Genomic DNA, 14,022 nt, shown 5'->3' on the forward strand with positions numbered 1-14,022 from the left:
GTTGCACTCAAACTTTCCTCAACTTTACGCTTCACGTCTATGTAGAGATTGGATAACGGCTGTGTCGGTGAAAAAACGTGATGGTATCACATACCTGGGTTCCAGCATCTTGAGCATGTAAGAAAAACCCTCATTTTCCACAATGTTGTAAGGACGTAGGTCTTTGCTGATGAAGTACATGATAGATTGTGTTATTTTTTTTAAGCTCACTCTGAAGTGGGAGAAAGCTTTGCCGTCCTCAGTTAATGTTATTTTTGGATGGTGGTGCGTAAGATGGGCCCGCATGTTCGTAGTATTACCAGAATACTTTTTTTTTTGATACGAGACACCTTGCAAATCCCGTGTGTCATATCCAACTCATTTGTCCCATCCTTGTTAAAAAAATCCAAAATGTGTCCAGATGTTTGATTTAAACACAGATGGTGCTTTCCTGATTTCTTTCTCTGTCTCCATCTTTATTTGATCAACTTTCCCACATGGTGACCTAACCTCTGCTGACCTCACTAGAGAAAAAGCTCAACCGTACCATTTGTTGCAATGGAATTTTTTATAATGAAATATCAATGTCTGCTGTCCCTGTATCGATACATTATTACCAAACAAAATATTGTGATGCTATGCTGTATTGATTTTTACCCCCACCCCTAGTTAGCACACCTCATTATTGTTGCAGAGCCGACCTAATGTTTTTGTGCTTCAGGTTCAGTTAGTTCAGCCATTATACTATTCAAAACAGAATAGAATAGAATAGCCCTTTATTATCATTGTACATGTACAACAAAATTATGAGTGCTCCACACAAGCTGTGCAGGAATAAAATATTAATATGACGACAACACGAATAAATAACAAACAGGAGAAATATATACAATCAAGAGAAACTCACAGAATTCAAATTCAAAATTTTGTTTGTCCCACACACAACCATACACATGTGGTGAAATGCTTAGTGCTGTGCAATGCCCGACCATTAAACAACAATAAAGAATTGACCAAATTTACAGATTTTAAATTTGCAGTAAAAGAAAAAGAATGTGCAAATAATGATTTAAGAAAGAAATTGTGAGAAGTGTGCAAATAAACAGAGTGCGTGCGGTGACGTTCAATGAAAAATACTTTACATATAAAATCAACAGAAGTTCCTAATAAATAGACTAATAGGGAATAGCTGAACAGTTTCTGTGTCATGAGTGAAATTTCAGTGAATATGAATCATTACATCAGCACCTCTGTTGAAAATATTGTGCCCACCACACATGTCAGAAAGTTCCCCAACCAGAAGCCCTGGAGCAACAGTCAGGTACGACACATGCTGCATACTCGGTCTCTTGCATTTAGATCAGGCAATAACGGAGTACAAAGCTGCGAAGTATGGACTGAGGAAAGCTATTACAGCGGCTAAGAGGCAGTACAGAGAGAAACTGGATGGCTTCTACTCTTCTGCTGACCCCAGGTGGATGTGACAAGGCTTACAGCACATCACAGAGTACAGGTCCGCCATCAGCACCATCAGCTCTGCAGGCAGTCTGCTAGATGACCTCAATCGATTCTACACTCATTTCGAGACCATCCAGACCTCCTGGACCTTCCAGAACCCTCAGATCACCCAGATACCTGAGCGTCTACATCTCTGAGGACCTCACCTGGACACTGAACACCATACAGCTGGGCAGAAGGCTATATTTCCTGAGGAGGCTGAGGAAATTTGGTATGTCAGGCAAGATCCTCAGGAGGTTCTACAGCTGCATTGAGGAGAGCATACTGAGCAGCTGCATCACTGCATGGTATGGCAGCATTACTGCTCGGGATGGCAAACACCTGCAGAGAGTGATAACAACTGCGGAGAAGATAACCAGGACCATGCTGCCCTCTCTGCAGAACATCTACCATCGCAGAGTCCAGAGGAGAGCTGCCTCCATCCTCAAAGACCCCACACACCACCAACACGGACTGTTCACACTTCTGCCCTCGGGACGGAGGTTCAGAAGTGTGAAATCCAGAACATCCAGACTCAACAACTCCTTCTTCCCCACTGCTAACAGACTCTTGAACAGCTGACCTATTTTAACAGTAATAATAATTTTTGCACATCAGTTCATCTTACATATCAAAGCAGCATATTAAACTTGTAGATCATAAATCTATTTAATACTTCAATTTTTGTCTCCATTTATACATTCATGCTATTTGTATTTTATCTATTTGTACATATTAACCGGCATCTGCGTGTGGACAGCAGAGAAATAATTTAATTGTACAGAGAGATGCTTTTTCGTTGCACACATGACAGTAAACGCTTTGAATCTTGAATCATCTCCAGGAGGTTAAAAGGGTTGGAGCTCAGCAGCAGTCACAAGATGCAGATGAGGTGATGAAGAAGAGAGCGTTCAGTAGAAAAGGCCAGTGAGTTCATGGAAATGCTGCTTCTGCTGTAAGACACAGACCTATAAATGCATAAATGCTCCATGATTTTCATTTCTATCCATCATCTTGAACACTGGCTATAAATGTGTTCACTTCATTGTTGTGTGATTGGGTTTCTTCACGTGTCTCCTTCAGTACAAATAATGGACTGTTAGAGTGTGTGCTGTGTGTTTTTCTGACGCATGCAAATTCATTCCAACAAGAATTTCCCCTCTGCACTTTAGTTTTTCTTCTTGTTATGTCTGTGTTTGTCCACCGGGTGTCTCCCTCAGCTCATTTTCTTCAAATCAGAAGCATCAGATTTGTGGAGACGCTCTGCCTGCCAGACACAGCTCAGGGCAATAAAACATGTCTATCCTCCACAATATACAGGCCTGTATCATTTAGTTTTATATTTAAATGTATGGGGTGGCACGTTGGTAGCACTGCTGCCTCACAGAAATAAGGTCCTGAGTTCAATTGTACCATTAGACCGGGGTCTTTCTTTGTGGAGTTTGCATGTTCTCCCCGTGTTTCCGTGGGTTCTCTCAGGGTACTCCGGTTTCCTCACAGTCCAAAGATGTGCAGTTAGTGGGGTTAGGTTAACCCTTTAAGACCTACCATAGAACCAAGTCCGCCAGAGCTTATATTATATTTTTACATGCTGTAGTGCCATTTTTGGGAGCATTTCAAGTTGCTATACATCAATACAACAATTATAGCCCAGATTTTAATAATATGTATTCATTAAGTGCATAGTAATTACATAAATTGCAAAAAAGTGCAATAAACTACAAAAAAATTGAAAATCGTTTTTGCTTTTTTAACATATATTTCTAGTTAGAGAAATTTAAGAGGCTTATCCCTCAAAACTGTAAATACAAAAAAGTTGCACAAAATAGTTTCCTACCACAGGAAATTTATTTTGAGTGTCTTCATAGTTTTATTTTTGAAATACACCAATTTTTATATACTGCAGGAAAAATGAAAATAAATATTATACTGCAAATTTGCAAAAAAGCAGCATATGCATCAAAATAAACTATTTCCAGCAGTGCAATATGAGTCCTAAGCATCCCAGAAAAGACACAGAAAGTCATAAAGTCAAAGATAACTTTTAAAAAGACCAGTATAGGCCCTGAGGCCCTGATGGTAAAAAAAAACTACATTTCTGTGAAAATAACGTCACTTCCGGTTTCGGGCAGGTAATGGTGGACATGCAAAAGTTCGCGCTGACGTCTATTCCAACGTAGGAAATGTTATGAACAGCTGATCGGATCGGCAAAGCGTGTTTCTGGAATATTATGTTTTTGTTGCTGCAAGTGCTTTTTATGCAGTTTTTGCAAAGCTATATGTGGAAGGAAACTGTGACTTAGGACAAGCTGATGGCATAAGGTGTAAGTACAACTCCTCCGGTTTCATATGCAAAAAAAATTATTGCACTAGCTTACGTGGTTGCAGAGCTACCAGGATTTAAAAATAGTTACGCAAAACAGAGCGTGCCCGCTCCGACCGGCTCTAATGGGTTAATTGGAAACACTAAATTGCCCATAGGTTTGAATAGAATAGAATAGAATAATCGAATAGAATAATCCTTTAATTATCCCACAAGGGGAAATTTGATTGTATCAGCAACATAAACACACATATACAAACAGAACAGGATACAGAACAGAAACATAATTTTTACATATTTACATCATGATGTAAACATCTATATTTGTTGGGAGCAGTTTTGATTGTACAGTCTGATAGCTGCAGGGAGGAAGGGAGGAAGTCTTTAGAAGTGCTCCCTGGTCTCAAAATAACCTCAGCCAGCTCAGCAGGTAGAGTCTGCTCTGATCCCTTCCTGTAAAGAGCATCAGGCTCCAGTCCAGTTTAATATTCAGGTGAACACCCAGATACCTATAAGAGTCTACTGTCTGAATTTCCACTCCCTGGATGTTCACCGGTGTTAGTGTGGTGGATCTGTGTCTGCGGAAGTCCACAACCAACTGCATGGCACCAGTCCAAAAAGTCCAGAGTCCACTGTCTGTACTCTGAGTCATCCTCACCTGTGATTAGGTCGACTATGGCAGAGTCGTCAGAGAACTTCTGTGGGTGGCATTGTGGGGAGTTGATGGAGAAGTCTGCAGTGTAGAGGGGGAAGAGGAACGGTGCCAGTACAGTTCCCTGTGGGCCCCCCGTACTGCAGACCAGCGTATCAGAGACACAGCCCTGTGTCCTCACATACTGTGGGCGTCCTGTGAGGCAGTCCAGTATCCACTGGGACATGTGGTGACCCTCCTGATAGCTCCAGCTTGTCCCTCAGAAGTCGTGCCTGGATGGTGTTGAAAGCACAGGAGAAATCCAAGACAATGATCCTCACAGTGCTTCCAGGCTTCTCCAGGTGAGTCAGAGCTCGGTGCAGGAGGTAGATGATGGCGTCCTCCATCCCGATGCCAGGCTGGTAAGCAAACTGCAGCAGATCCAATGAAGACCTCACCAGGGGGCGCAGATGGTTTAGAACCAATCTCTCAAGGGTCTTCATCAGATGTGATGTCAGGGCTACCAGCCTGTAGCTGCTGAGGTCCTTGGGATGGGAGGCCTTTGGTATCGGTACCACGATGTGGTACTTTCCCCAGTGACAGGCTCAGGTTGAACAGATATCCTAGGATGCCACACAGTTCATCTGCGCAGCACCTCAGGAGCCTGGAGCTGATGCCATCTGAACTTGCAGCCTTCCGCACCTTGATCTGGCGAAGCTCGCTTCTCACTCGAAGTGCTGAGATAGAAAGAGTGGATTTGGGGGGAGGGGAGTGTAAGTTGGAGTCCACAGAAACCGTGGGTGGGTGTGATGGCTGGGAGCTGAGAGGTGTGAAGTCCTGAGATGAAAGACAGGCACTCCCTGAAGATGAGGGAGATTGCAGCAGAGGGGACAATGCTGGGGGAGGGGTGGGTGTTTGATCAAACCTGTTAAAATATTTATTTAGGTCATTCGCCCACCCCAACTCCGCCATGAACGGTCCCAAGCCTGGATGAGAAAGGAGGAGGGTTGGGCGTCAGGCTAGCAACCCTGTAAAAAAAACCCTACCGCTACAGAAATGACAAACGAGAGCAGAAGTTTTTTGGCAATGTGGCGGGAATTCTACTTCAAACGGGATGACGGTGATGGAAGAAACCGAAAACGGCATCCAGCGCCCGATGGAAGCATTATTCTCCACCAAAACCATCACAAGATTTGGGACATGGAAGGTTCGCACGTTATATCAAACCGGACGGCTGGCTCAACTTTTGAAGGAGTTTGACGATTATCGGCTCTACATCCTCGGAATGAGTGAAATGAAGTGGATAGAGAGCGGCCAAATTATCAGCGATGGCAAGACGATCTTGAACTCGTGTCACGAAGATCGACATGAACATGGAGTGGGGCTTGTATTGAGCAAAGAAGCTGTGAGAGCACTCATTGGTTGGAAACCTGTTAACGACTGCATCATCACAGCTTGTTTCAGATTGGTACACACCAAGACAACCATTGTGCAAGTCTATGCGCCAATGGACAATACGGAAGTTGCTTTCAAGGACAATTTCTACAATCAGCTGCAAGACGTCGTTAATGACATCCCGAATCACGACCTTAAAATGCAAGACTTCAATGCCCAGCTGGGTGGCAACCGATTAGAATTGGAGACAGTGGTTGGACCACATGCATCTTCAACGCATCTCAGTGACAACGGCGAACGATTAGTATCCTTCTGCGAGCAAAATGGGCTGTGCGTTGGAAATACATACTTCCAGCACCGAGAGATCCACAAGAAGAGATGGTGATCCCCGGATGGGCGTACATTCAATGAAATTGATTTTATCTGCATCAGCCAAAAATGGAGGTCTGCTTTGCATGACGCAAGGGCCTATCGAAGAGTGGATGTTGGATCTGACCACCACCTAGTCAGAGCGGAAGTCAAACTCAAACTTTGGAACCAAAGACAGCCCGCACCAAAGAAACCACTCGCAATTGAGAAGTTCAAGGACCCAACCGTTGTCAACGCCTTCACTTTAGAACTGCAAAATCGTTTTGCCGTCCTTGGAGAAATGGAAGACGTCGAAGACCTCTGGACTGGCCACAGGGACGCCACCGTGGAGTCCACCAAAAACACTATCAGAAGACGCAGAGGAAAGAGAAGCGAACAGTGGATCCAAGGAAGAAAATGGAAACTGATCGATGAGAGAAAAAATCGTGAAGCTCAAAAGAGAGCAGGCCAAAAACCGAACAAGCCAGAGGGGAGGGAACCCAACGATACGGAGTTAGATCAGCTAGTGAAGAAAAGCTGTTGGAAAGACAAGAAAGAATGGCTAGAACGAAAAGGTGCCAAAACTCAGGAAGAAGCAGATCGGAATGACTCTAAGACATATACCGCATCGTAAATGAGTTTACTGGATCGAGGACTAATGCAAACGTCCCGGTCAAGGACAAAAATGGGATGCTCCTGATCACTCAAGAAGAGCAAAACAAAAGATGGGCCGAACACTTCCAAGAGACCTTTAACCAGCCAGAGCCCGCCACGACGTACAATTTTGAGGCGGAGGATGCCCAACATGAGTCAACACTGGCAGAATCATCGAGGAAGTGAAGATTGCGATCAAGAGCATCAAGAACAACAAAGCGACTGGCTTAGACGAAATACCAGCAGAGATCCTGAAACACGGCAACCAAGCCCAGGTGGAAGAATTGATGACCCTGTTCAACAAGTGCTGGCAAAGTGGCACAGTGCCGGAGGACTGGCGGAAGGGCGCCATAGTCAAGCTACCAAAGAAGGGCAAGACCTCCGAGTGTACCAATTGGAGAGGCATCACCCTTCTCTCTGTGCCTGGCAAGCCATTCTGTATTGTCCTCGTTCGACGACCGGGGAGTGCCTTCGACCAACGTCTATGAGAGGAGCAAGCTGGGATCCAAAGTGGCCGATCATGCACGAAACAGATTTTCGTCTTAAGAAACATCATCGAACAGTGCATCGAGTATCGGCAACAACTCGCCATCAATTCCGTCGATTCAAGAAGGCCTTCGATAGCATCCACCACGATTCTCTTTGGCAGATCCTGCGCTTGTACGGTGTCCCTACAATCTTCCTCAACATCTTCAAGGACCTGTACTTGCGATCGTGCTATTGCGTTAAGACCGGAAATGGCCACACCGACTTCTTCAAGGACACCACCGGCATCAGGCAGGGCTGCATCCTGTCACCACAGCTTTTTCTCGTTGCCCTCGACTACGTCTTGCGGCGAGCTGGTGCCCGTATAGGAGCTGGCATCCATTGGTCTGATCAAGACCGTCTTGGCGACCTCGATTTCGCTGACGATATCGCCCTACTCGAGGAAGATGAGCTGAAGCTACAGCAAGGAACGACCGATCTAAGACAAGAAGCCGGCAAGATTGGCCTGAGGAGCTCTGAAAAGTCGCAGATCATGCACGTCAGTTCCAAGGACCCATGACGGGGGATCTACATCAGGACACAGCAGCTAGAAGAAGTGAAGAAATTCCCCTACCTCGGTAGCGTGATTTCCCATGACAGCGATGCGGAGGTGGATGTCAAATGCTGCACTGGAAAGGTGGCTGCGGTATTTCGAAGGATGAACAAGGTCTGGTCCTCCCCGATCACCTCCCTCAAGATCAAACTCCACTTGCTTAATTCGATCTTGATCCCAACCGCCATTTATGCCAACGAGACTTGGAAGGTGTCGGCCTGCATTAACACCAAGCTCGACGTCTTTCAGCAGCGATGCCTTCGCTGGATTCTGTAGATCCACTACACCAAGCACATCACCAACGAGGAGGTCTTGCGAAGGAGTGGCACGGTCAAACTTCACAATATCGTTGCAGGCCAAAGACTCCGACTGGCTGGCTATATCCTCTGCATGGATGACGGACGGATTCCAAAAACAGAGATGCGCTTGCAACCTCTGGGCATTAAAAGCCCATGAGGATGTCCCTGTAACACCTGGCAAAGGTCATTCCATCAAGACCTAAACACATCAAATATATTGTTGGAAGAAGCTGAAGCCCGGGCACAAGATCAAGCCTGGTGGCATTCGTTTGCCACCCGATATGTCAACATAAGGCATGGTAAGTAAGTAAGTAAGTAATTTACCCACCCCAAGTCTCCTGAAGCCTGGGTGGTTGGTATTTGTCCTGAGATTGTCTTCACGCTGTTCCAAACCCCTCTGATGTTGTCCTGTTACAGCTGTTCTTCAATCTTACTCCTGTAGTTTTCCTTCCCTTGCCTTATCTTCCATTTCAGCTTCTTCTGGACAACTCTTAGCTCCTGTTTGTCTTCAGATCTAAAGACTCTCTTCTTCTCCTTGATGAGAGAGCCTTTATTTCAGGATTTATCAATGGCTTGTTGTTAGAAAAACATCATTCCTTTATGATGGGTACGGTGTTGTCCACACAGAAGTTCATGTAATTTGTAATGCAGTCTGTGATGCTGTTGAGGTCATCCTCCAAAAGGCTGCAGAGGTTAGAATAGAATAGAATAAAATAATCCTTTAATTGTAACACAAGGGGAAATTTGGTAGGTTGTCCCACACAGTGGAAAGGAAACAGTCCCTCGGGGCCTCTTCAGTCTCTGCCGACCATTTCCTTACTGTGCGTTTCACAACTGGTGGTCTGTGTACTAGAGGTTTATACACAGGCTGGAGATGAACAAGGTTGTGATCTGAGCCCCCCAGGGGAGGAAGAGATGATGAGCTGTATGCCTCCTTGGTGTTAGCATACAATAAGTCCAATGTTTTATTGTCTCTGGTGAGGCAGGTGGCTGTCGTGGTTTTCGGTAGGGAAAGAGACAACACCTTGTAGAGCAAACAACTTCAACCTTTATTTTCTCACTTCCGGTACCCAACACACTTCCACCATAAAACCGGATATACTTAAACAGATAACACCACATCCTCCTTTCGCAGAAAACAACAACTTATTGAAACATTTACTGCATATGGGAAACTGTACTTTCGTTACTTCTTAGAACCTACTGCAGAAACATAGCTACTCTATATTTAACTCGAGATGCTTTGCTTTATTTAATCTCACAAGTTCAATCTTTGTGGTTTTATGACAACTCTGCCAGCTCTAGTTCTGACAAGACCTGGGACTTCTGTCTTCGGAGTCAGAGTTGTAGACGTCAATAGGTTGGGAGCTGGCAGGGTATTTTCTCTGGGACTGACGGGGGTAGATGGGGTCTGTAACTTTGGTGTGGACTCTGGCAATGGCTGGAGGTGACGTCTATTTCTCCTGATGGCTCCTGAAGGAGTCTCAACCATATAGGAGCGGGGTGTGGGGTGAGAGGAGATGACAGTCCCTTCACGCCTAGTGTCTGTAATCCACACTGGTTGCCCCGGTGCGAGTGGAGGAAGTTCAGTCGCCCGATGTCTCCTGTTGTACGCATCACTGTCCCTTGCCCTTCTCTCTCTCGCTTTTGCCAACACTGTATTCTTATTGGGCAGGCTGGGATTGAGCAGGGAAGGAAGCTGGGGAACTGGCGTGCGCAGTCTCCGTCCCATCAGTAGTTGCGCCGGGCTATATCCGTTAGCCAATGGTGTTGCTCTTGTGATATTATTCTGTTATTATATGTTACCTTATATATGTAATCAAAGTAGTTGAAGGATGATACTGCTGTAGATCATATTATACCCTTTAATATAGAGTGTGTGATCTGTATGTAGTTTAGTTCTCATTATACTTTTGAGTTGAAAGAACATATTCACTGATTAGTTTATTAGATAAGTGTGCATCACTCTGTATCCTTGATCTGCTGTGAATGTATTACATGCTTAATTGTTGAATCATGAAGAGAAGGTTGTAAGCAGGAGACTCTGTGTCGAAGACAGGGGAGATAGACAGACCACATTCCACACCCCCACCTTACAGAAAGCAGAGGAACAACTGCCGAGGTCATAACTTAGGCGCCGTAAGAGAGAAAGAATGTTAATGTTTGGTCTTTTATGACTAGGTGGGGGCCACTAGAGACTATAAAAAGCTGAGCAACCCGTCACCATTTTGAGACTTGCTGTGACCCTCTTCAGGCATGTCTCCCCATCATGATGGTCCTTATGCTCTTAAGTGTTGAATTGTATGGAAATAAATGATTGTTGATTGAGCATAAATACACCGAGTATTGTCCTTCCTTCAGCCCAAAGATTCAAAGAATTGGGAGATTTCAACAACTTGGTGCCGTGTGACCCGGATCTTTGGTGTGCTGAGGAGGGGCAGATTTGGCCTTTGGTGAGATCGTGGGGCAAGGTGAACAGAAGGCCGGCCTAAAACAGAAAGGTAAGCACAGCCTGTTGTATTACAAATACCAAATGTGCATATTGGGCTTTCCAACTTAATCTGTTCGCTGAGTCACATGTATTTTCACATTAAATTTGTCGGTGTCTGGTTTTTGGCGCGAGATACTAACAACATAAGTTGAGGCTGAATTCCAGTGTGTTAAATAAACTGCTTCTACCGAGAAACTAATAAGATACTATGTTGAGCTAGTTGCAGCCACTTTACCTTCCACATTTAATTTTGTCTAATACTGGCCTCTGTAGCAATAATACATTAGAATTTCTTCTGAAGACGCGGCCATAAGTTCAGTACATTGAAGTCGAGGTTTGAAGTTTGTTTATGGTGTCGGTTACGTCCTGGCTCTTGCCGGCTATGAAATAGAAGTTGATTTAAGGAAAAGCAGATGCTGGCTCACGGTGCAGTTGAACGCTGGCAACGCGAGAGCGAAACACATCCGTAGGTTTGGTTTATGATACGGCCGTGTTCCGGTGGTGCAGCCGTGAAGTGCAGTAGTGGTTGGTGCTAGTTTTAGTACATTGGATAGAGGTTTGACGGTGGTTTGTGGCGTCAGTCGAGTTTTAAGGGCTGCGGTCATAAAACAAAGTAAAATTTTACTTGCCAAGAAGTACATAGAGCAAAACCTGGTTTATGATGTCAGGTATAACTTCGGGGATGCAAGCATCACTTTTATGATGCGACTTTGCCCCGTTGTGGCGGTCATAAGCGCAGAGAAAGGGGTATTTTAGTCTATGGTGCAGTGTGCTTTAAGAAGAATCTAATAGTTGAGCTCAGAGGTTTCTGTGTAAAATTCCCGCTGAAGAAAAGTGTTGTGTGTGTGTGAAGGCACGCTCTGAGTGAGTGTGTGCGAAGCTGCGAAGCTGCGAAGCTGCGAAGCGCGCTCTGGGTGCTGTCTTGTGTGTAAAGCGCGCTCTAGGTGTTGTTTTGAGTGTAAGTGAGGCGCGCTCTGAGTGTGTTTTTTGTGAGTGTGAAGCGTGAACACAGTGACAGTGACGGTTGATGTGTTTGAATAGGAGGACATTAGAGCAAAGACACATTTTAGGATCAAAGGTTGATGCCTAGTGTACCTGTGGAAATTTTGTTCAAGGTGTGGCGACCCTCCTGGTCGTGGACGCATGGCCAGGACCAGCGGCGTCTGGATGCTTAGAAGAGAAAAATTAAGAGAAGTGTTAACACATAAAAAAGGGCCAACGGACTTGTGGAGGTTGGGAAGGTGTCCGGAGCATCACAACAAAAAGGTGAAACAAAAACACAAGCAGAGAAATCTGAGAGAAAGGTTCCTTTTAAGGTAACGCCCAGTTTGAGAAAAAGATAAAATTAACCTGCCTGCCTACAAATGCACACACACGCAATGAAGAAACAGCTTACACTCATGAACACGTGAAGATTTTCCAGCAAGGCTAAAGCAGCGAAACTTAACATACATCTGTTGTTACAGGATAAATACATTACTGACAAATAAACTCAACAATTTAACTTCAAAGAAAAAGACACTGGTCTGACCAACCAGTGAAGACATGACAAATTTAGGGGTTAAAAGATTCAAATTGTGACATGTTTTCTGCTGATTGATTGATACAAGTGATTACTGAATGAAAGAAAGTTTCTTTTTGGGCTTTTAAACATGATCTTAAGAATTTTAGCAAGGTGCATGTTGTCCTGTCAGCTTGGTGGGTTAGGAGTTGATTATATCGGGAGAGAAAAAACAAAAAAAGGGGGAGAGAAGGCTGACACAGGGCCTGGTCCCGGTGTTTCTCCCCTCTCGTTGTAATACAGCCAACACAACATCATTTTCCTGTTCGTTTGCTTTTGTTTTTGTCTGTTTTTGATTTTTGTTTTTCTCTATATATGTTTAATTACAGGCTGCTTTGCCGGCCCTGAAAGCCGAGGCTGACTGGACTCCTGCTCTCCCCCATACGTGACCCTGACCAAATGCTGCAACAGCTGGACCCACAACAACGACCTGAAAATGTCAACAGTGCTGCAGGAATGCGATCTCATGCAGCAGAGACAGAGAGCGTTAAAACTAAGGCCCGTTTCACTACACGGGGGAAAATTCCCAGACTGCGTCAGCTGACAGAGCTGTGACGAGACGCCCGCCAAGCCCGAATGAAAAGTAAGGCTGAGCAAAAGAATGCTGACCTTGATAACTCTGCATTTACACTGTGCAGGACAGTGATGGACCAACACGAATGATCGGGCAGCAAAAAGGGCGTGACCGAGACAGGAGGAGTAACTGAGGACAGAAGGCACCTCAGAATGGACAAAAAACACAGGAGAAGATGCAGGTTTCACCTGCGGTGAGCATGGACACTGGAGAGAGGACTGCCCCAATTGGGGTCAGAACCAGGGCGGACTGAACTTTGAGCAGCAGCAGCAGCAATGGTTGCAAACAAACTGAAAAGGAGGAGGGCGGGACCCCAGGGCACGCTTCAGGCCATGGTTTACCCAGAACACCTGAACAGGAAAGTGATGAACACACACACACACACACACACACACACACACACACACACACACACACACACACACACACACACACACACACACACACACGTCTACAAACACACAGATTCAGAATGAAGTGAAATACACACATGAACATGTGTACTCGTTGAGTGAGTGAGAAATGACACACACACACACATACACGCTGATGCAATGAAGAATGCTTTGCTTATGCTGATATGCAAAATGCTGCACACAAACATCCCAATACATAATTTTTATGAGGAGCCATTGATTACCATTGATTACTTAGAATGTGTTATATGTCACACAGAGGGCATTTATGTAGGTTTTAGGAATAAGGTCTAAAACGGTTTGGTTATGAAAACAATGTCTGTGCGTGATGTCTGTTTATGACTCAAGGCCTCGACTGAATTCTTTGCTGTGCTTCACACAGCCCTGAGGAGGAACAGTGGCACAGAGTGAAAATGATGAATTAATAGTGTAAGGTTAGGTTGGAGTGCGGCATTTTCTGTGATTGAGATTTAATTCAAGGAGGAACAAAAGGTGTTACGGCCAGTGTTGGTCAAGTTATCAGTAACTAATTACTGATTACTTCCCCAAAAAAGTAATCCCGTTACTTTACTGATTACTTATTTTCAAAAGTAATTAATTACTTAGTTACTTAGTTACTTTTTATAAACACGATTTACAACCTGAAGAGGTGATAAAGCGATAGATCTTTCAGCCCAATTCTACTTTTTCTACATAATCCATCATACAAAATGTAATCAAATGGAAAAGTCTCTTTTTTTTAACTTGTTCTATCATTTTTAATCTTTTAACTTTAT

The 14,022-nt window shown here is 44.5% G+C and overlaps 1 pseudogene; it reads left to right on the forward strand.

Annotated features, from left to right (window-relative positions):
• Nucleotides 1-5,544: 5,544 nt before the first annotated feature.
• LOC147334911 (protein CFDP2-like) lies at nucleotides 5,545-6,807 on the forward strand (annotated as a pseudogene).
• The last annotated feature ends 7,215 nt before the right edge of the window (nucleotides 6,808-14,022 follow it).

This window comes from Aulonocara sp. 'chitande type north' Nkhata Bay, linkage group LG3 (assembly GCF_057382095.1).
Source record: "Aulonocara sp. 'chitande type north' Nkhata Bay isolate Kocher_YH1m ecotype deep benthic linkage group LG3, A_spYH_male_GT1.1, whole genome shotgun sequence".
Taxonomy (NCBI): domain Eukaryota; kingdom Metazoa; phylum Chordata; class Actinopteri; order Cichliformes; family Cichlidae; genus Aulonocara; species Aulonocara sp. 'chitande type north' Nkhata Bay.